Genomic DNA, 26,727 nt, shown 5'->3' with positions numbered 1-26,727 from the left:
TTTTATGTACTTTTATCCTTCTGGCGCCTCTGTTCACCTACCAATATACAGGATGCTTCGATAGCGGCCTTAAGCTCATCCAGAGTGTTGGGTCTTGCGTCTCTCAACTTTCTCTTCACAATATCCCACAGATTCTCTATGGGGTTCAGGTCGGGAGAGTTGGCAGGCCAATTGAGCACAGTAATACCATGGTCAGTAAACCATGTACCAGTGGTTTTTTGGCACTGTGAGCAGCAGGTGCCAGGTCGTGCTGAAAAATAAAATCTTCATCTCCATAAAGCTTTTCAGCAGATGGAAGCATGAAGTGCTCCAAAATCTCCTGACAGCTAGCTGCATTGACCCTGCCCTTAATAAAACACAGTGGACCAACACCAGCAGCTGACATGGCACCCCAGACCATCACTGACTGTGGGTACTTGACACTGGACTTCAGGCATTTTGGCATTTCCTTCTCCCCAGTCATCCTCCAGACTCTGGCACCTTGATTTCCGAATGACATGTAAAAGTTGCTTTCATCCGAAAAAAAGTACTTTGGACCACTGAGCAACAGTCCCGTGCTGCTTCTCTGTAGCCCAGGCCAGGCGCTTCTGCCGCTGTTTCTGGTTCAAAAGTGGGTTCATGCTTCCATCTGCTGAAAAGCTTTATGGAGATGAAGATTTCATTTTTCAGCACGACATGGCACCTGCTCACAGTGCCAAAACCACTGGTAAATGGTTTACTGACCATGGTATTACTGTGCTCAATTGGCCTGCCAACTCTCCTGACCTGAACCCCATAGAGAATCTGTGGGATATTGTGAAGAGAAAGTTGAGAGACGCAAGACCCAACACTCTGGATGAGCTTAAGGCTGCTATTGAAGCATCCTGGGCCTCCATAACACCTGAGCAGTGCCACAGGCTGATTGCCTCCATGCCATGCCGCATTGAAGCAGTCATTTCTGCAAAAGGATTCCCGACCAAGTATTGAGTGCATAACTGAACATAATTATTTTAAGGTTGACTTTTTCTGTTTTAAAAACACTTTTCTTTTATTGGTCGGATGAAATATGCTAATTTTTTGAGATAGGACTTTTGGGTTTTCACGAGCTGTATGCCAAAATCATCAATAAGAAAACAATAAAAGGCTTGAACTACTTCAGTTGTGTGTATTTTAATCTAAAATATATGAAAGTCTAATGTTTATCAGTACATTTCAAAAAATAATGAACTTTATCACAATATGCTAATTTTTTGAGAAGATCCTGTACATCAGTCAATAATGGTGCTCACATCAGTGGTCACCTTAGAGGCAACCATTCTTGTCAGATGGATAGTGTACAAACGCTCTAGTTAGCTAGATAGTGTACAACCACTCTACTTAGCTGGATAGTGTACAACTACTCAAGTCTGCTGGATAGTGTACTGGTAAAGGCTGTTGCCTCTGATGCAGAGTTTGAGCCTTTGGCCGGTGTTCGAATCCTGTCTCAAGCCAGTATGTAAAGTGGGCAAGGCTCCCTAATAATCCTGGTCGCCTGCAAAGCATGCCCTAAGTGGTTGCAGCCCTAGAACGCTTTGAGTCTGCCAGGAGAAAAGCACAATATAAATGTTATATGTCGTGTCTTGTGTAGTCTGTTGGTATCTCCAAGGAAGTCTCATTCCAGTATGAAGTGAAAAGGGTAAGGGAAATGGGCTAGTTATAATAAAAGTTGTTTAAAAATAGTTTAAAAAGAGTTAGTAGGTAGACTTGCCTCAAATGAGTATGCCAATTAAGGTAAACATTTTTCTGAACACTATAAAACACCTTTTTGTAGTGTGACTGAGCACCTCCAGCTGGAAAATCATACATGATCCTGCAGACTGGAGCATAATTAAAAAATGTCTCCTGTTAAGGACTTTTTTTATTTTTAGTAATATCATCCAATAGCCTAGGGTGCGTCATGTTTGTGAATTTTTTTTCATTTTTAAAACGCCTATGCAACCTGAGTTTATTTAAAACACATATCTAAACGGTCTCATTATGAATGTTTGCACAAGACTGAAATTGCGCAAATGCTAACTTACAACCATTCCGTAACACCATGATATTCCAACATGACCCAAGTGAGAACTTCAGTCCTCCCCATACAAAAGAAGATGACTGTTAAAACATCCACTTCCGGTTAGGTGGATAATTTATAAACGCTTAATCTAATCCTCTCTACAGAAGAGAGAGATAAAGACAAAAAGTCGTCATTGAAGACAATAAAATGGCTGTCTTATGTCTGGAAAAATATCCTGTAAAAGCGGTTTTAAACTCATCGGAGCAACAAAGCCAATATATGTAATACTTAAGATCAGATTGCAGAAAAGGGGGAAAAAAAGGTGATGAGGAATTAATTTCTGCAACTAATATTACTAAAATGTTATTTAATTTGTTCTGAAGTTCCCCTTTAACAACAGAGTTTGTGAATGAGTTTACTTGCACTTTAAATATTTCGATGCATTATATATTTAGAATTGTACAATGATATGACAACTGATTCGCTTTACTGTATTGTGAGTGACAATTGAAGAGACATTCAAAATAACATATTCCAAGGAAGAAGTTATTTTTTTCGTCTTTTTACACAAATAGCACAAGAGAAAATGTCTCACCACTTATGCAAATGATGCAGCGTTGAGCATTCATTGAGGAGTACGAAGCTGGATCCTCTCCCAGAATTATTTGGGACTGGTCCAGAATCCCCAGGGGCCATTGTTACTTCCCATAAGGGTCATTTATCAAATGCAAAAAAAAAAAAGAAAAAAAATCCATTTTAAAAGTAATGTAAAATTTGTTTTGATGAACTTCAGTCTGTTTTTTAACTCACCGAAGCACAACAAAAGCTGTAGGCTTGACATGCAAATGTAAGTTATTTTAGGCTATCTTCATTTCATGGTACAGTTCATAAATATTGCAACAAATGACACCTGGGTGATATTTTCAGAACTTAGCAATAAAGTACCTTATAAACTACCAGCAAGCAAGAAAATATGAAAAATTATTTGACTTGTACTTTTCCATTTACTTTTTGAACCTTTTAAATACAACATGCTGGAAAGTTATATTAAAGAGAAGATGAAAAGGTACCTCCTAGGAGAAAGCACTGGCCCATATGAAATTATTTTTTTTCTCTCTTAAAGGAGCCATCAGGGGAATATGAGGACAATAAGTGCTACTTAACTGGGGCTTCTTCCAGCCCCAAGCTCCCAGCAAGTCTCTCGCTGCAGCTCCGCGGTGAGCCGTCCATCCTGTGAAGCTTCCCGGTCCCCGGTAATGATGTCAGGCCGACCTGCAGGTCGGCCTGTACTGCGCCTGCGTTAGCGGCTCTGTCAATCACCGCCACACGGACCGGAGCGTACTGCGCAGGCGCAGTAGTTCTGCGCCTGCGCAGTATGCTCCGGTCCACGTGGCGGTGATTGACAGTGCCGCTCACGCAGGCATACACCTCCAGGTCGGCCTGACGTCATCACCGGGGACCGAGAAGCTTCACAGGCGACCGGCTAAACGCGGAGCTGCAGTGAGGGACATGCTGGGAGCTTGGGGTTGGACAAAGCCCCAGGTAAGTAGCACTTATTGTCCTCATATCCCCCTGATGGCTCCTTTAAGTGGGATTTTCTATGCCTTTTAAATCATCACTAAGGCCCAGTGCACACCAAAACCGCTAGCAGATCCACAAAACGCTAACGGTTTTGGGTGCGGAGTGCAGATATTTAGGGCAGTGCACACCGAGCGGATTTGGATGCGATCCGCCGGCTGCATCCGCCTGTTAATCCACGTGGCTATTGTATTTCAATGGGCTGGTGCACACCGGTGGTTTGAGGTTTTTAGCAAACCGCAAACGTGCAGCAGGAGGCAGGTGTGCACCAGCCCATTCAATTACATTAGCCACGCAGGTTTTTAGGCGGATGCGGCCGGCAGATCCGCCAGGTGTGCACTGGGCCTAAGCAATCACATGCTTAAAATACGTTTGGCAGTACTTTTTCACCTATTTTTTTGGTACTTTTTCAATTTCAAAATGCTGAAAAGGTATTATTTAATAGAAGATGACAAATTATCTTCTAGGAGATAACTCTGGAGAAAAAGTTACCCTAGGCCAATATGCAATTACCTTTTTCTCTTGAGTTTTCTTCTTGGTGATATTTTTACATCTTGTCAATAAAATTTTATTTAAACCACCAGCAGGGCAAGAAAATTCTCAAAATATTTTTGATAGTACTTTTTCACCTACTTTTTGGTACCATACTTTTTTTTTGTAAATGCAAAGTGCTCATGTAACGAACGGTGGAGCACAGAGAGGATCTGATTACCGGTGATCTGCAGTATCACTGGGAATACAGATATATACCAGATTATAAGTGATCTGCAGTATCACAGATAATCCGATATACCAGCTAACCTCTGTACACCTGAGTAGAGTGTAGTGTTAGGTGTAACACTAACACTTTAGAGGACTAGGCCTCAGAGCAGTAAGGAGTACTGCACGGATTCCTTCCGAAGACCTGCACTCTCCAAAGCGGGAGGAGTCAGGTTGAGAGAGTAGGAAGGTTTAGTCTGAGAGTGACACTCTGGAGGAAGTGTCACTGACAGGACGGGGAACCGCCTCCAACAGTAAGGTCGGTTCTCGAGGTCGGACAAGCCAGGTTGTAAACACACGGACAGATAAGGTACAGATACAGTAGGCAGAGGCGGAGTCTAAGGGACAGGCAGGGTTCAGCAACAGGGTATCAGAAATATCGAGGTACAAGATCAGGAGGCAGAAACAGAGTCTAAGGACGAGCCGGGGTTCGGCAACAGAGTATCAGAAATATCGAGGTACAAGATCAGAGTTCAGGAGGATAGTCAAGCAGGCAAGAGGTCATAACAGATAATCACAATCAAACTAGTACTTTAAGCTATCAACAGAAACTAGCTAAGTGTAGGATTACAGCTCCAGCTGGTCCCGGCACACTTAAGGATCTGACTACAGGTCTGAGTGCTCCCACGTATGTGTTCGCAATGCCAGACAACCAGCAACTGAACAGCCGATAGTATATATACACCTACATATTTCCAGCACCTCCCTAAGTGCTGGACCAATGAGGAGTGGAGCCAGAGTCAGCTGACCAGCCTGGTCAGCTGACTCACTTCTGACTGTCATAAAGTCCCTGCCTCCGTGCGCGCCCATGCTTCATTCTGCCAGAGGGACTACGTGTCCCAGCCACACCAGCACCGCTCTGCGGTGCCTCTGCAAAGGGGCCATGTGCGCTAACCGCCGCATCCAACGCGGTGTTTATTCCGCGCTCCACCATGCCCTGCACGGGGCCAGCCGCCTCAGAGTGCGCGCTATCCCCGCACTGTGCGCGGAAAGAGCCACCTGCCGCTGAGACATGGCGGCGGCTCTTCCGCGATTCCTTACACCCCCCCCCCCCCCCCCCCCCGAGGAGTGGACTCCGGACAGCTCCTTCCAGGCTTTTCCGGATGTAAGGCATGAAACTCCTTCCTTAATTCGTCCGCATGCATGCGACTCCCAGGTACCCATTGCCTCTCTTCAATGCCATACCCTTTTCAATGCACCAGATATTGTACTGAGTTTTGTACTATACGAGAGTCTAAAACCTTCTCGACTTCATATTCAGGTCGATCGTCTATCATTACAGAGGGAGGAGGAGTGGGACCCACATGAACTGCAGGTTTAAGTAGGGACACATGGAAGGACCTTACACCACGCATGCTAGCAGGAAGGTCAAGGGTACTCGTAATGCCCATCAGGTGTATTGAAGGCCGTTTTCCATTCATCGCCCTTTCTTATACTTGTACTGCGCTTGCGCAGAACTACTGCGCCTGCGCAGTACAGCCCGGCGGACGTCCGATGACGTCAGCGCGCCGGCGTGGGACGCAGAAGTGCCAGGAAATGGAGCGCAGAAGAGCCCGACCTGGCAGCCGGCCTGGCCAGGTCGGGTCGGGCACCGGAGACCACCGGGAGCCTGCGGAGCGGCGGCGAGGGCACCTCCTGCCTGCCACGGGCTGGAGGAAGCCCCAGGTAAGCGGAAATTTATTTTTATTTTTTTAATCCCCTCCCTGAACCTTCCCTTTAAGGGGTGAGAATTGTGTGCCTAGGGTGTCACCCCCCACTACTCCTAGGCAAGCCCGTTTCCCGGGTCCTTGGGACCACCTCCTGGCTAGTTGGGGCAATTTCGTACTCTATGACCTTGCTCCACGCAATATAGACACAACTGCTCTGTCATTCTGCGTCTCCGCTCTACCTGAGACAGTTTTGACCGACCTATCTGCATAGGTTCAGGTGAGGGTAAAACAGGCGAAGGTGGCATCTCAGGGGGAGCTGCATAGGAGACTAGTTTAACCTGGTCTTTACCCCGGGTTTGTCGCTGGTAGCGCAATCTGCGATCAATCCTGATGGCCGCAGAGATGGCTCCATCAAGTGTCTTGGGCTCCGGCTGACTCAACATGAGACTAGAGACCTCGTCCGACAACCCAGATAGGAAGCGGTCTAACAGGGCGAAGTTGTCCCACCTGGTTGTCACTGACCACCTCCTAAATTCAGAGGTGTAATCCTCGACTGGACCCTTGCCTTGACGTAATAACTTGAGCTTCTGCTCTGAGGTTGAGGCAATATCTGGGTCGTCGTAGATTACCGCCATTGCTTTGAAGAATTCATCGACATATGTCAAAGCTAAGTCACCCTCAGGTAGGCTGTAAGCCCAGGTCTGGGAATTGCCTGACAGTAATGTCTTGATAAATGTGACCCTTTGGGACATTGTGCCTGAGGATTGGGGTCTCAACTCGAAATACGACAACACTCTACTCCTAAAATTGCAGTAGTCAGATCGGTGGCCGGAAAATCTCTCAGGTACTGGCATACATATATATGTAAGCACTAGGAGGGATCGTACCTCATCAATAGCCGTCCGGAGGGTCTGTAACGACCCGGACAATGAATCAATCAGTGTCTGGTGTCCACCCAGCACTCGATTGATATCGTCCATTGAAGAGGCCATTGCCCCCAGACGGTCGGAGTGTACGTCCATATTGGTTTTGGTCTGGCGTTCTGTAATGAACGGTGGAGCACAGAGAGGATCTGATTACTGGTGATCTGCAGTATCACTGGGAATACAGATCTATACCAGATTATAAGTGATCTGCAGTATCACAGATAATCCGATATACCAGCTAACCTCTGTACACCTGAGTAGAGTGTAGTGTTTGGTGTAACAGTAACACTTTAGAGGACTAGGCCTCAGAGCAGTAAGGAGTACTGCACGGATTCCTTCCGAAGACCTGCACTCTCCAAAGCGGGAGGAGTCAGGTTGAGAGAGTAGGAAGGTTTAGTCTGAGAGTGACACTCTGGAGGAAGTGTCACTGACAGGACGGGGAACCGCCTCCAACAGTAAGGTCGGTTCTCGAGGTCGGACAAGCCAGGTTGTAAACACACGGACAGATAAGGTACAGATACAGTAGGCAGAGGCGGAGTCTAAGGGACAGGCAGGGTTCAGCAACAGGGTATCAGAAATATCGAGGTACAAGATCAGGAGGCAGAAGCAGAGTCTAAGGACGATCCGGGGTTCGGCAACAGAGTATCAGAAATATCGAGGTACAAGATCAGGAGGCAGAAACAGAGTCTAAGGACGAGCCGGGGTTCGGCAACAGAGTATCAGAAATATCGAGGTACAAGATCAGAGTTCAGGAGGATAGTCAAGCAGGCAAGAGGTCATAACAGATAATCACAATCAAACTAGTACTTTAAGCTATCAACAGAAACTAGCTAAGTGTAGGATTACAGCTCCAGCTGGTCCCGACACACTTAAGGATCTGACTACAGGTCTGAGTGCTCCCACGTATGTGTTCGCAACGCCAGACAACCAGCAACTGAACAGCCGATAGTATATATACACCTACATATCTCCAGCACCTCCCTAAGTGCTGGACCAATGAGGAGTGGAGCCAGAGTCAGCTGACCAGCCTGGTCAGCTGACTCACTTCTGACTGTCATAAAGTCCCTGCCTCCGTGCGCGCGCACGCGTCATTCTGCCAGAGGGACTACGTGTCCCAGCCACACCAGCACCGCTCTGCGGTGCCTCTGCAAAGGAGCCATGTGCGCTAACCGCCGCATCCAACGCGGCGGTTATTTCGTGCTCCACCATGCCCTGCATGGGGACAGCCGCATCAGAGTGAGTGGAGGCGGCTGCCTCCCCGTGCTCTCTCGCACTGTGCGCGGAAAGAGCCGCCTGCCACTGAGACATGGCGGCGGCTCTCACGCGATTCCTTACAGTTCAACTCTGTTTTAAAGAGAAGATGAAAAATTAGCTCCTAGGAAAAGTCTCAGGAGGAAAAAAAAAATTGAATAAAGATCCAAGTGTTTTAAGTGGTGTCTCAATCTACTATGATGATGATTCAGCCTTGTCAATTCATATACAGAACTTTTAGAGGTATATTTATTTTCAAGACTAGAAAATACAGTAATGAGCATTTCAGGTAGATGTTTTTACAGGGGTTTAGCTAAGACATGACATCATTTAAATAGCATGTGTCAAGGTCATTGAGTGGGAAAGATTTATTCTAAAAAGTAAACTATTCTTCTCATTTATAGTATTCATATTCATTGATGCACAATTGTATAGCTAAGTACAGGTTGTCCCAGACTTACGAACGACCCGTCGATCAGAACGGCATGTATTCTGTGTTTCCATGGGAACAAGTCTAACAAATGTTTTTTTTAAATTGGACTTGTAGTTTTTGAGAAAATCGATTTTAAAAAATTCAAAGAAAAAAATGGCTTTTAAACTTGTATAAGCAGGTACATAGGGCAGAGGTGACATAGAGGGTAACACTGGAGGCACAGGGGGGCACAGAGGAAGTACAGGGGGCAGAGAAGGCACAATGTTCCGAATTAAGAACAGATTCAGGTTAAGAACGAATCTACAGTCCCTATCTTGTTCGTTAACCGGGGACTACCTGTATTCGGTTATGTGATAACTTCATAAGAAATAATAGTGTTATTGCGAACAGTGCTAAATCAATGGTGTTAACTGATATACTTTATATATTTTGCATAGGACTTTGATACTCTTTCAATAAATACATTTACAATCCTCTGTGGAAGGTGCATAACCCCACAACATATAATTAAGCAGATTGCACACATCCAGATATCTCAGTTGGGTAGCGAGTTGGAAGGTGAGGTATTTTTAATTTCAAATTCATTACCATTTGGGCTTTTGGCATTGTACCCCTAAGAAAGATGTAGCGAAAACTAGCATTGTTTGCAATGTTAGAGTAGGACTCGCCGTATAGGGGACACTTTGATTCAGTCGGTGAGTTTAAAAGGAACCTGAAGCAAGAGGGATATCGAGTCAGCCATAATTAATTATTTTTAAACAATACCAGTCAGAACAGGATCATCCACCAGGCAACCTAGGCAGGTGCCTGGGGCCTAGTGAGTGTCAAGGGGCCGACCTCCCACCTTTTTTGACTTCTTTCAACTTACCAAAAGAACCACAAGCGGCCCTAAATCTACTACCTTGCCTAGGAGCCCATTACATCTTAAAGGATACCCGAAGTGACATATTGAGATAGACATGTGTATGTACAGTGCCTAGCACACAAATAACTATGCTGCATTCCTTTTTTTCTTTCTCTGCCTGAAAGAGTTAAATATCAGGTAGGTAAGTGGCTGACTCAGTTCTGACTCAGACAGGAAGTGACTACAGTGTGACCCTTACTGATAAGAAATTCCCCTATTTATCGCTTTCTTGCTCTCAGAAGCCATTTTCTGCTAGGAAAGTGTTTTATAGTTGGAATTTCTTATCAGTGAGGGTCACACTGTAGTCACTTCCTGTCTGAGTCAGGACTGAGTCAGCCACTTACATACCTGATATTTAACTCTTTCAGGCAGAGAAAGGGAACAAAGGAACACAGCATAGTCATTTGTGTGCTAGGCACTGTACATACACATGTCTATCTCATAATGTCACATGTCACTCCGGGTATCCTTTAATCCATCTATGATACCAGTTGCCTGGCAGTCCTGCTGATCTTTGGCCAGAGTAGTGTCTGAATCACACACCTGAAACAAGCATGTGGCTAATCCTGTCAGACTTAAAGAGACACTGAAGCGAAAAAAAATATATGATATTATGATTTGTATGTGTAGTACAGCTAAGAAATAAAACATTAAGATCAGATACATCAGTCTAATTGTTTCCAGTACAGGAAGAGTTGAGAAACTCCAGTTGTTATCTCTATGCAAACAAGCCATTAAGCTCTCAGACTAAAGGTGCGTACACACGCCGGACTGGAGGCAACGACGGGTCCGTCGTTACCTCCCGCTGGGTGGGCGTGCCAACGACAGTCCAGCGTGTGTACGCACTGTCGGCGGACTGATACGGCTGCTTCTGAGCGATCCGCCGGGCGGATCGCTCAGAAGCAGCCGTATCAGTCCGCCGACAGTGCGTACACACGCCGGACTGTCGTTGGCACGCCCACCCAGCGGGAGGTAACGACGGACCCGTCGTTGCCTCCAGTCCGGCGTGTGTACGCACCTTAACTTCTTGCCGACCGCGTCACGCCAGTAGGCGTGGCCGCGGCGGCAGCCCCAGGACCGCCTAACGCCAATTGGCGTAAAGTCCTGGGGCTCTGTTTTGCAGGAGATCGCGCGCAGGCTGCGCGCGCATCTCCTGCTTGGGGGGCGGAGCTCCGCCCCGCCTTCAGTCTCCGAGCGGCTATTGCCGCTCGGGAGACCGGTAGACGGCGTGATCGCTGTCTATTTACTTTGTGCAGCGCTGCGATCAGCAGCAGCGCTGCACTGGGGACAGCCGTGTGACACGGCTGTCCCCATGGGGGACAAGAGAGCGATCGGCTCTCATAGGCAGAAGCCTATGACAGCCGATCGCCATATTTGGCCGGCTGTGGGGAGGGAGGGAGGGAGGGAGGGAAGGGAGTTAAAGAAACAGGGTTTTTTTTTTAAAAAAAACAAACAATAATATTTATTAAAAAAAAAATAAACATGGGGGGAGCGATCAGACCCCACCAACAGAGAGCTCTGTTGGTGGGGAGAAAAGGGGGGGGGGGAATCACTTGTGTGCTGAGTTATGCGGCCCTGCAGCTTGGCCTTAAAGCTGCAGTGGCCATTTTAGCTAAAAAATGCCTGGTCACTAGGGGGGTTTAGTCCTGCAGTCCTCAAGAGGTTAAGTTAGTCATGGAGAGGGCTGTTATCTGACTTTTATTATCTCAACTGTTTACTTTTTCTCTGCTAGAGGAGAGGTCATTACTTCACAGACTGCTCTGAAAGAATCATTTTGAATGCTGAGTGTTGTGTAATCTGCACATATTATAGAATAATGCAATGTTAGAAAAAACACTATATACCTGAAAATAAAAGTATGAGAATATTTTCTTTGCTGCTAATCTTCTAGAAATTATTCATAGTACACAACCAATTCACTATATCATATATATTTTTTTTCGCTTCAGTGTCTCTTTAAGTCAAACACATCTGATCTGCATGCTAGATCAGGGACCATGGTTAAAAGTGTTAGAGGCAGAGGATCCTCAGTACAACCAGGCAACTGGTATTGTTTAAAAGGAAATAAATGTAGCAGCCTCTATATTATTCCCTTTAATCACATTTAATAATTCTAATTCCACTACAGCATGGACAAGAGCACCTGTTGGACTTTTTCCTGTTTGTGTGCTGCAGCCCCTTGTATTTGTATATTTTCTCATATGGAGGTTGGGGAACTCCACTGCTGTACGCATACATTACCTATAATTGTGTGGTTTGTTCACCTCCTCATTTCCTACTCTCTATCAGCATTCATTGCAATGCATCCATTCAAAAATAATTTTGAAACGGGCGTATTTCATTTTGACGGCTGGCGCTCTGTTAATTTCCAGGAAATTGTGAGATGGTGACAGCTACAGGTTGGGATTGACCTGTCATTTCCACACTGGAGCAGCAGCTTCTGTGATTAAATATTCCTCGGCTAATATTTCATTGTCCCCCAAGCTCACAAGTGTAATTGAATGGAACAAAATATGGCTGTTTTCTGCATTTTTCACACACAGCTTTTTGTATTCTCATGAATCATATTAAAAAAATTATTTTTGTGTCCTTCTGACTACATAGATCTATATTATTGCTGGCCCAACACCGAGAGAGAGATCAATATTAATCTTCATTAAAGGATTGCTGTCAGATGGACTAAACTGTTGAGTATATGTAGCAGCACCGCTATGTGAGTTGGGTGCCAGGTGGCGCCAGTAGTAAAAATATTGGTCATTGAGCAACACAATGACGTAGTAGATAGCACTCTCAACTTGCAGGGCTGGGTCCCTGGTTCAAATCCAAGCCAGGGCACTATGTGTACTGGGTTTTTCTGTTCTCCCTGTGTCTGTGTGAGTTTTCTCTGGGCACCCCAGTTTCCTCCCACATCCCCAAAACACACTGATTAGCAATGTATAAATCATAATTATATTACAGATATTTTACTATAGACTAATCCAGGGCATTGCTAGGATCCTAAGAGATCCGAGGCACTTTTGTGCACTGCAGCCAAAAATGGGTGTGGCCATACACCAGAATGTGGGTGTGGTCATGAGTGGAGCCAAAATTACATGAACTTAACAGCAGTCTAAATAGGCCTGCTAAGAAAAATGTTGGATGGAGCACCCCCTCTCCATTAATTTAAAAAAATGCATTCTATCACATAGATAGGCAGTGTCACTTAAACATAACTAGGCAGAGTTACCTGGCTTCTATGCTGGCTGGTCTGGCTTTCTGCTAGGCGAGCTGGCCTGCTGCCAGTCCCCTCATAGCATTCCCTGACCTTCTAGTACTCTCGTGGACCTCCCATTGAGGCACCACAACTCCCAGCATGCCCTATAGAACAACCACAGCTCCATGCATGCCCCCATAAAGGCATTGCAGCAAGCAATATGGCCACATAGAGACGCCATAGCACCCAGCATACCCCCATTTCTGTATGCTGTGGTGCCATGCTGAGTGCTATGGTGTCATGTTGGGTGCTATAGTGCCCCTATAGAGCACGTTGGGTGCTGCAATGCCGTGCTGGGTGCTGTTGTGCCAATCTGGATGCTGTGTAGAGCCATGCTGGGTGCTGTGGTGCCTCTATTCTGCCTGGGGGACATCCATAGCACCCCAGAATATTTAAGGGACACGTGCCACTGGTCTTTGGGACTAGCAATGCCCCTGGACTAATTGTCACAATTACTGAATACGAGACATACAGTTGGCAAATTAGTCATACCATGGAGAAAACAAAGGTTAAGAAAAACATAATCCATCTTAACATGTACCTCCTAGAAAAAAAAAAAATGTTACACAAGACCGTATTTATTTATGCCATACAGTATAAAGTTTACAGGTGCTGGTCTTATCAGTCTAGCAATACATTAGTAACAATTGACTCATCTTCGAGGTTCCTGCCTATCAATCTCCAGACAGATTATGCTCTTGGGTATTGATGAGCAAAAGAAAAATCTTCCAACATACTAGTACAGATCTCCAATGATCCTGGGAGGGATTAGGCAGTGATTCAGATACTATCTGCTGGTCAAGTAATTAGCTGCAGCTAATTAATTGACAACTGCTGGCATGGAATGGCTCTGTTTCTTTTTTCTTCCATAGCCAAGGGAAATTTGCATGTTAGTACAAATTCTTTGCTCATCACTTCTTCTGGAGTAGCAACAAAATCATCTCACAGCACATCAGTTAGTAGTTAGTTTATCACATCAAAAGGAATTGATCCTATAGTATTAATTTTGGACAATTTTGTAACCATAGCTGTAAAGGTGTAATCAATATTTTTAAAGACTGCTGGTAAAGGGGGATGCATGAAAACACAAGGCAGGTCTCATTGCAAAGAGAAAAGCCAGCAATGCATGATAATTGCATTAATGATCAATACAGACTTTCAAATTTCCATTAAACCAGGAAGGGAAAGTAATTGAGCCTTTCAAAGCTGCCAGCTGCTGATCAGTTAATTAGTAGCTGGTTAAAGTTGAACTAAACTCAGAACTTCCTCTCTGCTCTAAAAGATTAGCCACAGCAAGAGAACATTTTTCTATATTACAAAGTATGGAAATCTTAAATAAACTTGAAGTTTTACTTGCTTTCATTAATGCAGAAGGCACTGAAAGGGTTACGCCTCGGTGTTTACTATATGGAGAGCTGCATCAGCACAGCTCTCTTGCAGTCGATTCACATTTGCTGATAACTAATGAGACACATTGATCTGCTTAAACAACCACAGAACACAGAGAAGTGAATTTCTTCAGCAGCTATATGTGGAATAAAGACTTTTCATTTTGTGCTCTGCAAGAGTTTTGGTCCGCTTTAAATGACCACATACTTGAGACTTTTATAGGTTTAATATAGTGCCCTCCCCATATCCAATTTTCATTTTAGAACAGCTATTTTTTCATCACTAGTAATTATCTTTGAAATTACTTAATCCTTTAAAGTAAAGCTAAACTGCTAACTCTCCATTAGTGTTGCTCGTGAAATTTTGCCAAAGTAATTTTTTGCATCGAAAATGCTATTTTTGATTTTGAGAAAATAGTAGCGAAAATACATTGGGCCTGATGCTATTCAGGGTGATAAGTAGCTTGCAAGATGCAAGCTTCTTATCACCTTGCCATCGCACAAGGATTACCGGCAAATCCTATTGCCAGTTTCACTTGTGCAACGGCGGATCGTTAGGGAGCATTACTCAGGCGAAAGCCTGAGCAATGCTCCCATGTTACGGGTGATGGGGAGCGAAGTTTTACCCTGTGGTGCTGTCCTTCAGCACCACGGCCTCGCTCCCCACACATGCGCACACCCGCCGACATCTTCCGCCGCTGCATCTGAGACTCCTAGAGCTTCCTGCCGGGCTGCCGCTCATCTCTGAAGCCCCCCAGTAGCTGCACAGGTACTGTGAATCAATTTCCTTCCCACCATTGAACACCCGCTGCATCTTGCCAACGTGTAATTACAGTGTATGAGTCACTGTAATTACTCTCTCTATCCTAGAGTCCCAGCAAAGCAACTTTGAATCTGCCGCCAGGGCTCCCCATTAGTTCACTGTCTGGACCAATGAAAATGGTTCAGATAGTGAACCAATGGGGAGCCCCGGCGGCAGATTCAAAAATGCTTTGCCGGGACTCTAGGATAGAGAGAGTCATTACAGTGATTCATACAGTGTAATTACACGTCGGGACTTGCAGCAAGATGCGGCGGGTGTTCAGCAGCGGGAAGGAAATTAATTTGCCATACCTGCCCAGCTACTGGGGGGCTTCAGAGATGAGCAGTGGCCCGGCGGGAAGCTCTGGGTGTCTCCTTATTAAAGGACAACCCCCAGTTGCAGCAGCGACTACGTACATTAGCATGTTTAGACTTGCTTTTTCCAGGTCTAAGCTAACGCTCATGGCTGCCAGGAATCATTGCTTCCCGGAGGCATGCAAAGTGCAATAGGTTAGGGTGTAAGGAACTTGCTGGGTGATTTTTTTTCACACCCTGCCTAGGGCTAAATGCAATTGGATCAGGTGATGTTATCGTCGCCTGATTATCGGACTCACCAGTGTTTAACGCTGGAGAGTCTGACAATTGCATCAGGCCCATTGTATTTTTGCAATATGGTCAAAGAAAATGATTTTTTTTGAAAATCATTATTTTACCGTGAAAATTCACAAAAAAGTGTGAAAATCATTTGTTTTAGGGTGTGAATGCGCAAAAAAAGCAAAAACTCCTATTTCATTTTAGCTCAAAAGTTGATCGCGCTGCACACCTCATGGTAAAGACTATTATATCTTTACCTCTTGCTGGCTGCTTCAGTGTCTCAGATATTTAGCATGCAGTCAAATCACTTCCTGGTTTTGGAAAAATAATCCTTTCAAATTGGGCAGCCAAGGTCTTATATGAAAATACAGAAACTTTGCCCATTTGGGTAAGCAACATTCAAAGTTCTATGAGCCTCCAATGAAGATCAGGATTCATTAAAAATTATTATTACCCTGTTCATCATTCAATCTTTTAACTGTAGCATTGTATTTCTTCTGAGGCGTTCATTTATGAACATACCAGATTCCACGAGAAGAAGCTTGGTGTTTTTGTATCCAGAAAAAGTGATTATTATTTACTTAATGCTTGTGGTAATGTAGAATGTGGGCAGGGTGGCACTTGCTAAGCAGAGGGATTGGGTTTACCTTTTTATGTGCGGTGGGACATATATTAGCGGCATTTTAAAGCCTGTATTAAGTAAGGAAAATAGAGCTTGTGACCTTTTAGTGAATGGACTAAAGATGGCTTTTACAGCATGCAAAAGGTAATTTACCAACCAAAAATCCTGAAAGTGGTGTTACCATAGCAACTGTTTTAATGAATGGACAGAGGCAGAAACAGTAAAACTTAAAGGGTGTCACAACAAAAAATGGTAAATACTTCATATGGTACAGTTTCGTGAATGCTGTCCAAATGGTTTTATTGATTCAGGGTAGGGCAATTTTTTGGTAAAATTTAATCTTGTGTTGAGCATACCTTATTTTCATATTGAAATACGATAACAGAGGCGCCAAGTAGAATAAAATTAGTTAAAATTGTTAAAAAGGGGGAAGTGAGTGGACTCGCCTCCCTTCTGAAAAAAAGGCCAGACAATGGACAGGTTACTTACAATCCAAAGTAACATTTTTGGAGGGTAACATTTTTGGAGGGTGCAAAGTCATGTCATGAACCAGGTAGAGCGGCTCTGTCTGTACCCTCCAAAAATCGTTTGCCTGAAGAAGCGGGACTGTTACCCTTGAAACGCGTTGCACTTTTGGAGTTACTAATGTTACTTTAGACTGTAAGTAACCTGTCCATTGTCCGGCCTTTTTTTCAGAAGGGAGGTAAGTCCACCCCCTTCCCCCTTTTTAACAATTTTAACTAATTTTATTCTACTTGGCGCCTCTGTTATCGTATTTCAATATTATCTAGTCCACCCTTGGTGGAGGGGTGTATCCCCATTTTCTCCTATCTACAGAGAGCGACTTCTTAAACCTGAGTGGGGTCAGGTTACAATTCTCCCCGCCGGCCTGTCCAGTGGTTGCCTTTGTGGCAACCCACCCTTGTGAGTATAATCATCACATTTATTCACAACAGATCTCTCCATATTAAGATACTGCACCATATTGGGCTCTCGGTTTCTCCCCTATTTTTCAAGCATACCTTATTTTCAGTGACTAGTAGTTACTGGGTGTTTTTAAGTTACCCTTTACAATTCACTTTCTATATGTGTCAGCCTCTTCATATGTGGTAAGTGACTGAAAAAGGTCTGCATGCAAGAACTTGTACATACTGTAACTCACAGAAATGTTTAAAATGAAATTCCACTTTGGCTAAACAATTACTAAACAATTACTATAAATATAGACTAATGCTCCATTGCTTGGAGGTGCTCATATCATTCTCTACTCAACCATTGGGTACTTGCTTTTGGGTATCATTGACCTGAGGAATTACTTAAAGCCAGAGAAACGGGTTTTCGTAGCCTTGTTTTGGTATAAATAAATTTTCTTGTTTAAAATGAAGTCACCTTTGGCTTTTTTCTTTAGGAGAAGTGAGTCTCATCACTTCCTCTCCATTAAAAGCGGTTTTGAATTTTTATTTGTTGAGCGCCTCCACCCTCTTTCCATCCTGTGGTATCTGGCACTATCATCAAATATTTACATTCTTGTAAGTTGCCAGGTGGGGCCTCTATTTATTTAACTTATTAAGGAGTTGGAAGGCAAAAGAAAAGGTGATTTGTTAGACTATTGCTTGGTTCAGTATTGACCCTTGCAAGGCCTTTGAGATAAAATAAGGGCATGTATTAACATTTTAATTGTGTCGGGAGTGAGAAAATGGCGAGATATGTTTTTGAGTTGGAGATGACAGGAGCTGGTTAGGGAGTGAATGTGAGGAGTAAAAAATAGAAAGGAGTCAAATATTACCCCTAAGTGCCGTGATTTTGGAACGAAGTTATGGGAGTGTTATTAACATTTTTTTTTATATACCAGGCAGAGAAGTGGACTGAGACGATGGAAAGATGTTCTGTCTTACTCATTTTCAGTTTAAACTGCCCTGTTCAGGAGCTGTTATTCCTGCCAGGGCATAGATTTCTCTCACCGCCGCCACGCGCTGTTGCCGCTCTTGTCTCTCCTGCCGATTGAGTCTTTCTCTCCCCACCGCAGCTCACTCGCCCTGCTGTCGAATTGACAGCAGAGCTCTGTCAGTCTGATCACTGTGAGCCAATCATATTGGTTTACATTGATGATAGGGTCAAAAGCCAATTAAATTGGCTCCTGATCAACTGACAGAGCTCTGCTGTCATAATGATGGCAGAGCGAAGGGAACTGCAGCTATGGGTGAGCAGTGTGACCAGCAAGAATGGTCGGTCTGTGCGGCTATTCATCGGTAAGCCATGTTTTTTTGTACCAGCAGTCTCTGGTCCTTATGGGGCCAGAGACAGCTGGTACGCAAGGAGTTAAGAAGCATTTTAAGGAGGCACTATAGGGTTAACTTGCGGTGCTCCACTTGCATTAGTAAAATGGCCATGCGCTCACTGCGCAGGACAACTTTACCACAATGTAATGCATCAGGCCCATTGCCGCTTACTGCAGCCGTATTAAATTCTCATCACCGAAAACTACAATGCAAGTGCACTTTTCCTGTCCGCAGAGCATCTTATTGTACCCCTCTTGCGGTCTCAATGGGGTTAATAAGATCAAAGGCTGTTTATTTCTTTCAGTCTATCATAATGTTTTTGCTGCGCTTTGCAAACAGTTTTCTAAAAAGCTTTTTTTTGTTCTTTTCAGCAAACACGATGCACAGTTTGCAAGTGATTTGTTTGTAATGATTTACTAGAAGACAAAAGAATCATGAGCAATATTAGATGTGCTTGTTTCACAGTGGGAGAAAGAAAAAAAAGAGAAAAAAAAGCATTACTTTTCCACAAAATGTGCTGTAACGCTGTGCGGATCACTACCCAATAATTATAAATGTCTGTATATTCAGCAATTCCTGTCTGTTCTACAAATCCATCTGGCCTTATCGTAAAGACATTAATGGAAGAGGAACATGGCTTGAAGATCATGTTCATGCAAATAGCTGTCTTAAAAGAAAGGCTTGCGGAAGATCCTTAGAGGAGGTTTGAGAGGAAGGAGAGGGGTCTAAGGAGATGAGTGGAGTTTTGTGTTTCCTGGGGATGTGATAAGGTCATCTTCCTCACGGAGTCAATACTCAGGCTTAAGAAATTCAACGCTGCAAGAGCTATAGACAAATTTTCTCGCAGGAGCGGCACAGTGGGGTTAAGAGTCTCAGACGTCCAATAAATCTGTTTCTTTGATAACTACGTATTTATGTCCTCCTTCCCAGCAGAGATGGCTTTTAGAGGTTTTTTTTTTTCTCGATTTCTGAAATTTGAAAGCATATAGTTGTTAAATGTTGGGAAATTGGTGGACTATGTGGTATATCTCTGGACAGATCCATCATAACAGGTGAACTATACCGTCTAGTAATAAATGGCTAATTAATTGCTTGCTTTTTTTTAGTGACCCCGTAATACAGCCTGTCTATTAGTTTGTGATTGTTTTCTGACCTAAGGAAAATGGAAGTAAATATATGGTATATGGAAGGCACCTTTGCCAAATTCCCTCTATATGATCCTATTTGCTTGGCTGTTGTGTTGGTCATCTTCCTGTAACATTTTTTTTTAAATCACTGAAGCAGAGTGGGTATTCTAATTATGCTTCTACACAGGACTGGATTTAGACATTTTACTGCCCAAAGCCCACTGTCACCAACCCAGTCCAACGGCCCTATCCTGTGAACCCCTGTGCTGTGTGCTCCCCCTGTCCTGTTTGTTCCCTTGGTCCTGGGCTCTTAGTTCGGCTTCACATTCCTGTCCACTTCCCTGGAGCACAGCACACGATGGTTGAGCACAGAACCAGTGCTCTACTGCTTGCCCCTGTGGCTGTTGAAAGTTACATGTTGGTCAGTTTAACTGCCTAAGTGTACCAGCCTGCTGCCCACCCCTTGTTTCCTGGTGCCATAGGCCATGGCCCTTGTAGTCTTGCCTTAAATCTGGCCATGCTTCTACAGCTTTTTGACACCACCAAGGTATTATCAAAACACATCACATATTCATCACCGTCCCCCACAGAAATGGCCGGACCGCTTCTGAGGGGGCGGTGAATATGTGATTTTTTTTACCAAAACATGCTAAATGTACGCATGTAGATTTTAGGAAAGTGATTTTAATTAAAAACTTTTTTACACATGATAAGTTTATTTTCCTGAGGTATTACCAATCTGCTGGAAAGAGCAACAGCATTAGATGTGCCATTACTAAAGAAATACTCTGGTGAGCGGGGAACTAAGGGGGTGTGTGACCCCCGATACCCTGGTGATTGTCTTTGTGTTTACACTCCTCGAAACTGTAGTGTGGGGTTTGGGTACACACAGGTGGAGTTGTAGTGTTTATACAGCCTACACTATGATATGTTTTCTCTTTATTGTTTCTATTTAAAGGTGTATATGTACTTCAGGGGGCAAACAACTGTTGGCGTTTGCTGCGGTCTTGAGGACTGAGCGCTAGTAGAATGGATTGGATGGCTATATAATATACCGTAGTTGGGGGCTGGAATAGTAGACACACACCACAGAGCTTGATAGCCAATGCTCAGTTATATCACAGCAACAAAGCAGTTTGTATCGGTGGTCGGTGCCAGGGTCCGAGTGGCAAAACTGGGCACCGCTATTGCACTAGTGCTATACTACACACCCCATACAAGGGTAATTCGGGGTTCCTGTGATCGCTGGACCCCAAATTACTTCTCCCCCTGAGCTGTAATGACTCGGAGGGGGGCACAGTATTTAACACCACTGGGGATTTGAGCGACAGCAGGGTGAGCCATCATTTTGCTCACCCTGCGCCCATATTTTGGTGATGTAAATATACTGTACGCACACCACAGCTACTCCCTTCCTACCCACTTTCCGGCACTAATAGCTGACATTTGGCTACTTTGTAGCCAAGCATCAGATATGAAATATTCCAGCCTTACAACAGTTCCCAAAAATAAGCACCTGGTGCCTCATAGCTACATGTATACATTACAGTTTATGGTGGGGCCTATATTCCTCTTTTGAATTCCTTATTTGCCCCTTCCCCAAATGCACACAAATTTGCACACAGAGCCTGTGCTTGGCCAATGCAAATGTAAAGCAGGCACTGATTGGCAATTGGTCAGTGGTCTTTGTTTATCCAACACCTTTATGTACATTATTAGTGGCCAAGTAGAGGACCTGTGTGTCCATGCATGGCCAACAATACTGTAGCTCTGTTTATTTGTAGCATAGCAATCCCTCTGAATATCTCAGGAAAGCTCTGATCATGCCACTGCCCTGATATTTATACTGCTTATAGAAAAAAAAATATTTGTGAAATGGAACTTTTCGCTGCAAAATCAATTTCCACTCCACCATGTTTCAATCAAATCAAGAGCAGTGGTGGCGTATTATCAAATTATTGGACCTTGGAAACCCAATCAATACATTTTCTGCACCAACGATGAAGGCTGAAAAATAAGAATCACCACAGTTCATTTCTACTTTATTTCAACAGGAAGGAATGGAAGGAGAAGAAATAAAATAGAAAATGGATTTGAAAAAGATGAATAAAATAAAATAAAATTAAAGGAAGTAAAGACTGTCAGGAAAGCAGAGGAAAACCAAGGAGAAGAAAAGGAAAGGGTTTTGGGAGGAGTGGAACTGGAGTTAAGGGTAAAAGACTATTCCCCTTCCCCTGGAGAGACACATGCATGCCCCTCAATTGGGTGATGAGTACAGCACAAAGATGCTGACTTTTGGTGCAAGTTTGAATTTAGCCTTAAAGAACCACTATCGCGAAAAAAGTAGGCAGTTAAAAAATGTGTCAGATGACAGGTTTTGGGCCAGTCCATCTTTTTAAGGGGGATTCTCAGGGCTTTCTTTGTTTTCAACAGCATTTCCTGAACAGCAGTTTAACTGCCAAAATAGCAAGATACCAGCCGGCCTCCCTAATCACTTGCACACTATTATGTCAGTTTGTTTTCAACAGCATTTCCTGAACAACAGTTGCAAAATCTAAGAAAACCCTGAGAATCCCCCTTAAAAAGATGGACTGGCCCAAAACCTGTCATCTGTCACATTTTTTAACTGCCTACTTTTTTCGCGATAGTGGTCCTTTAAAGCCCCAGGGACAGCCATATTATCCCAGGAAAAAAAAGCAAAACACATATATAAGTAGATAAATACTTACATAACAGATGTATTGTGCTGTCCACGTTTTGATTTCAGTTTATTTTATATAGTAAATAAAGAAAAAACTCTTCCAGGCATTTTTCATTTTTACTTCTCCTGATTAAAGCCAATCCTGATGTAATTTGCTCCCTTACTTGTTTTTTTCTCCTGGAAACTGCACTGTCATATCTAGCTTGCTTTGTAAACACATGTGAGCGCAGCATAGATTGCATTTCAGCAGTTTTTTCCTAGCTCAGCCTCTTGTCACACAGAACTCAACAATCCGTGAGGAGTGGAATGTGGGAGGGGAAATGACAAGCTTCCTTCTCGTCAGCAATGTACCAAATAGAGCCAGCCAGGGTTAGGTTGCAGGCTGCATAATAAACACAGAGCAGTGGGTAAATAGAATTTTGTTTGATTGTTAGGGCAATGCTGCTGGGAAATGCAGACATATTGCTTTGGTATACCCGAGTGGTATGCACTGTGTAAAGAAGAGAGGAGACTGGATGATGGGGCAGTCCATAATGAAGCAGCTTCAAGTGGGCATCAAATGCACTAGACTAATGTGCTTGTCTCACTAAAACAACACATCACAAAAAGTTTGCTGATTACAAAACTGTATTAAATGTGTATGCAATTTGCATTACAATATCAACAACCTCCCGTGAAATTGCACATACCCCCAGTGAGCCTACCCTCCCCACGACCCCCTTTCCCCAGCCTGCAGGACTTTTGGTTCTGTTCAAGTACCAGCGCTGGTTTTACTTGTGTAACTATCTATCCAATCATGACTTGTTTTATCAAAATTCAGTTCCAATGTATGGATAAACCTGCAGAAATATTTTGGCCTGGGCTTGAGGTCTGAGGAGGTGAGCCAGTCCCAATAAAAAGTAAGTCACCGCTAGTAAACCGCCTCCCAGGCGAAGATGGGGCGTTTATATGTACTGCGGCCTCCACAATGGAGGATATCTCTTACCACTCTTGAGCCTTCCAGGAGCGAGGGCCGAGCACGCGGGCGTCCCCACTTACTCTTTTCCGTCCTACTAGCTCCCCCATCAGATAGCGTCTTTGTTTCCTTTTCCTTGTCCGGCTGTCTTGTGGCTTTATCGCGGGTTTCCGTTTCTCCTACGGATTTCCGTTTCTCCCGCTAGTGCTTCCAACACCTCGCCTGGCTGCGGCTGCGGTGGCCGGCTGTGCCCAAACTTACTGCCGACGCGTTTCACTCGCTCCTGGCGAGTTTTTTCAAGGCATTAGGCATAAAACATCTGAGAGCGCCCTCTTGTGGCTGTTTAAATAGGCTTCTTACTCATGCATATTCATAGTCCATATTGTAACCTCATTGGCTCCATCTAGTGGCTGCTTGAATGATTTTTCTTTACCATTTCTGGGTATAATTTCCAGGAAATTGCTTATTGTTTTGCGCTAATCTAGCGACCTTTTGATTTCCCTCATAATATTGTTATTGGGACTTTTACCTTCATGCATTACTGTATTCTAGCCTCTCAACCTCTCTAAATATACATATTGGCATAAATAGTAATGTGCTTGTCTGACTGTCATCTGTTCATCAGTGTTTCTTAGAGATCTGGCATCCTAGGATCTCTAAGCAGTAGTGGGACACGTGTACACATACACTAGGTTCTAATCCAAGATGGCATCAAATGGATGGCTTCGCTGAATTCCATCTAGAATAGGAATGGGCAAGTTTTTTGATTTGTGGGCCACAAAGCGAACTTTGACAGAGAGGCCGGACCAGGGTAGGTAGCCAATGCACTCCTCTCTTACCATAAGCCAATGTGCCCCTAGTCTGTTCAGTTCAGTCCCAAGTTCAGGTAACTAATGAGCTCTCCCCAGTATAGGTAGGCAGTTGTGCCCTCTTTATTAAGTAGCCCCTTCTCACCTGCTTGGTCCAGCATTTCACAAAATAGTAAATTGCTCTCTGCAAGCAGGGAGGTTTCCTACCTCTCTAAAAGAAGGAATCATCAAGCCCCTTCTTAAAAAACCTTCCATGGATCCAGAGGCTATGAGCAGCTACAGACCTGTCTCCAACCTCCCCTTCTTAGGTAAAGTTATTGAAAAGGCTGTCTATCTGCAACTTGAAACCAGGCTGTCAGTAAACAACATCCTGGACCCTCTACAATCTGGCTTTAAGAAACACCACAGCTGTGAAACAGCCCTCATCCAAGTCTGCAACGATCTGCTCATGGCAAGGGACAGAGGGGAATGCTCCACCTTAATCCTGTTGGATCTCTCAGCGGCTTTTGATACAGTTGACCATGAAATCCTGCTTAACAGACTGCAGGAGTACTGTGGCATCAGTGGATCAGTCCTCCAGTGGTTCAGATAATTCCTGACTGACAGAACACAGAGAGTATCCCTAGGACCTATAATGTCCAAACCTGCACCTCTACAATTCGGAGTGCCACAAGGATCAATCCTATCCCCTCTGCTGTTTGCAATCTACATGTTGCCACTCGGCACACTTATCCAACGACATGGCCTGACGTACCACTGCTACGCCGATGACACACAGCTATACCTGTCCTTCAAATCTGGTGGAACAGACCCTACCCCAAAAATAAACTCTTGCTTAGCTGAGCTACAGGCATGGATGAATGATAACTGGTTGAAACTGAATGCTGACAAAACTGAGGTCCTGTTTGTCCAAGGCCAGTGCCCGCCATCAAAACAGCTCTATCCTAAAGCAACACCAATCAGGATTGGGAATTCAGACATAAACAGCTCCAACCTTGTGCGCAGCCTTGGCGTACTACTCGATGGGGAATTGAGTTTCAGAAACCAAATTTCATCTGTAGTTAAATCCTCCTTCTTTCATCTGAAGAACATTGCAAAGATTAAACATCTGATTCCCCCAGAGGATCTTCCAACCCTAGTCCACGCCTTCATCACATCACGACTGGACTACTGCAATGCCCTTTATGTTGGCCTCCCCAAAAAGGACCTGCGTCGCCTGCAATTAGTGCAGAATTCTGCTGCCAGATTGCTAACAAACCAGCCTCGCCACTGTCACATTACACCGATCCTTCGCTCACTGCACTGGCTACCAGTAGAATGGAGAATAATCTTCAAGATTGGACTGCTGACATTCAAATCCCTGCACAGTCTGGGCCCTGGATACATGAAGGACTTGCTAAAGCTGCACCACACCTCTCACAACCTCAGATCAGCAAGTTCTGTAAACTTGGTCACTCCCAGAGTGCACCGCAAAAAATCTGGAGATAGAGCCTTCTGCCATGCTGCCCCTACTCTCTGGAACTCCCTACCACACCCAGTAAAGACAGCACCATCCCTGGAGCTATTCAAATCCAAACTGAAGGGCTACCTGTTTAGCCTGGCATTTCCAGACTTATAAAATTTCTTCCTCTGTACCACGATGGTCTGAGCCATGCTTATGCGCTTTGAGTCCCACAGGAGAAAAGCGCTTTACAAATGTTATTTGTTGTTGTTCTCACAAATTAGGTAGCCAGGTGTGCTGCAATATTTGCAGCTCCCTCCCCAGTTCATTTCCAGGTGTGCCCCAGTATTAGCACTGCCCTCCCCAGTTGAAGTTGACCAGTGTGCCCCAGTATTAGCAGCATGTGTGAGAACCTAGCCTTTAGATTGTTTCCACTGTGAGGCACCTCCCCTAAGTTCTCCAATCTCTGCAAAATAGAACAGTCTGTTTTACAGAAATCACATTTTAAGCTGAGAAAGCGGATGAGATGAACAAATATATCTTAAAGTGGAACTACCATATATACTGGTATACAAGTCTACCTCATGTACAAGTCAACTCCAATATTCAAATCTCTTAAGCTGGAATTTTGTATTGACTTAAGTATAAGTCTACCCAGCAAAGTTAGTGTCTGCGCTTGGGGACCAGGAGGGGTTAATGACTGCACTGCATACCCTATTGCAGCCAGCCCTTAACCCCTCCTGTCCCTTAAGTGCAGCCAATACCTCCTTCAGTGCTGTTATTATTCACCCCCTTTGTTTTCTTACATTGTACAGCGCCACCGAATATGTTGGCGCTTTATAAATAAATGATAATAATAATAATAATTAGTATACACATTACTCAATATGCTCAGTGTTGCCCGTGACTTGTGTATAAGTTGACCCCTATACATTTATGAAGTGAATCAGACCTAAATTTCTAGACTTATACTTGAGTATATTCAACTCAGAACTTTCTTTCTACTCTAAAATATTAGCCACATCATGTTAACCTTCAGGGAAAAATGCCTGCACTACATTTTATGGAAATCATAAAAAACCCTGAAGTTTTAACTTGGTTTCAAATTCCTGAGAGCACAGAAGGGGTTAAACCATGGTGTTTATGAGGAAAGAGTCTTGGCAGAACTCACAACTGCTCATAAGATCTGATTGGACACTTTTATCAGCCTAAACAAACTCAGAACACACAGCAGTGCATT

At 44.1% G+C, this 26,727-nt stretch overlaps 1 protein-coding gene across 4 annotated transcripts in view; it reads left to right on the top strand.

Annotated features, from left to right (window-relative positions):
* The window catches only part of GRIN2D (glutamate ionotropic receptor NMDA type subunit 2D), a 982,184-nt gene that overhangs the window by 343,870 nt on the left and 611,587 nt on the right, over nucleotides 1-26,727 (top strand). Inside the window, exon 1 of one of the 4 annotated variants that reach the window (XM_068241307.1) lies at nucleotides 20,295-20,372. The exons of the other annotated variants lie outside the window; for them this stretch is intronic. The gene's annotated coding sequence lies outside the window, so the exon portion shown is untranslated. Of the gene's footprint in view, nucleotides 1-20,294; nucleotides 20,373-26,727 lie in introns of those variants that run through there. 4 annotated transcript variants of the gene reach the window in all.

This window comes from Hyperolius riggenbachi, chromosome 6 (genome assembly GCF_040937935.1).
Source record: "Hyperolius riggenbachi isolate aHypRig1 chromosome 6, aHypRig1.pri, whole genome shotgun sequence".
Taxonomy (NCBI): domain Eukaryota; kingdom Metazoa; phylum Chordata; class Amphibia; order Anura; family Hyperoliidae; genus Hyperolius; species Hyperolius riggenbachi.
Note: the sequence above shows the minus strand (reverse complement) of the source record. Positions and strands in the feature narration are given on the sequence as shown.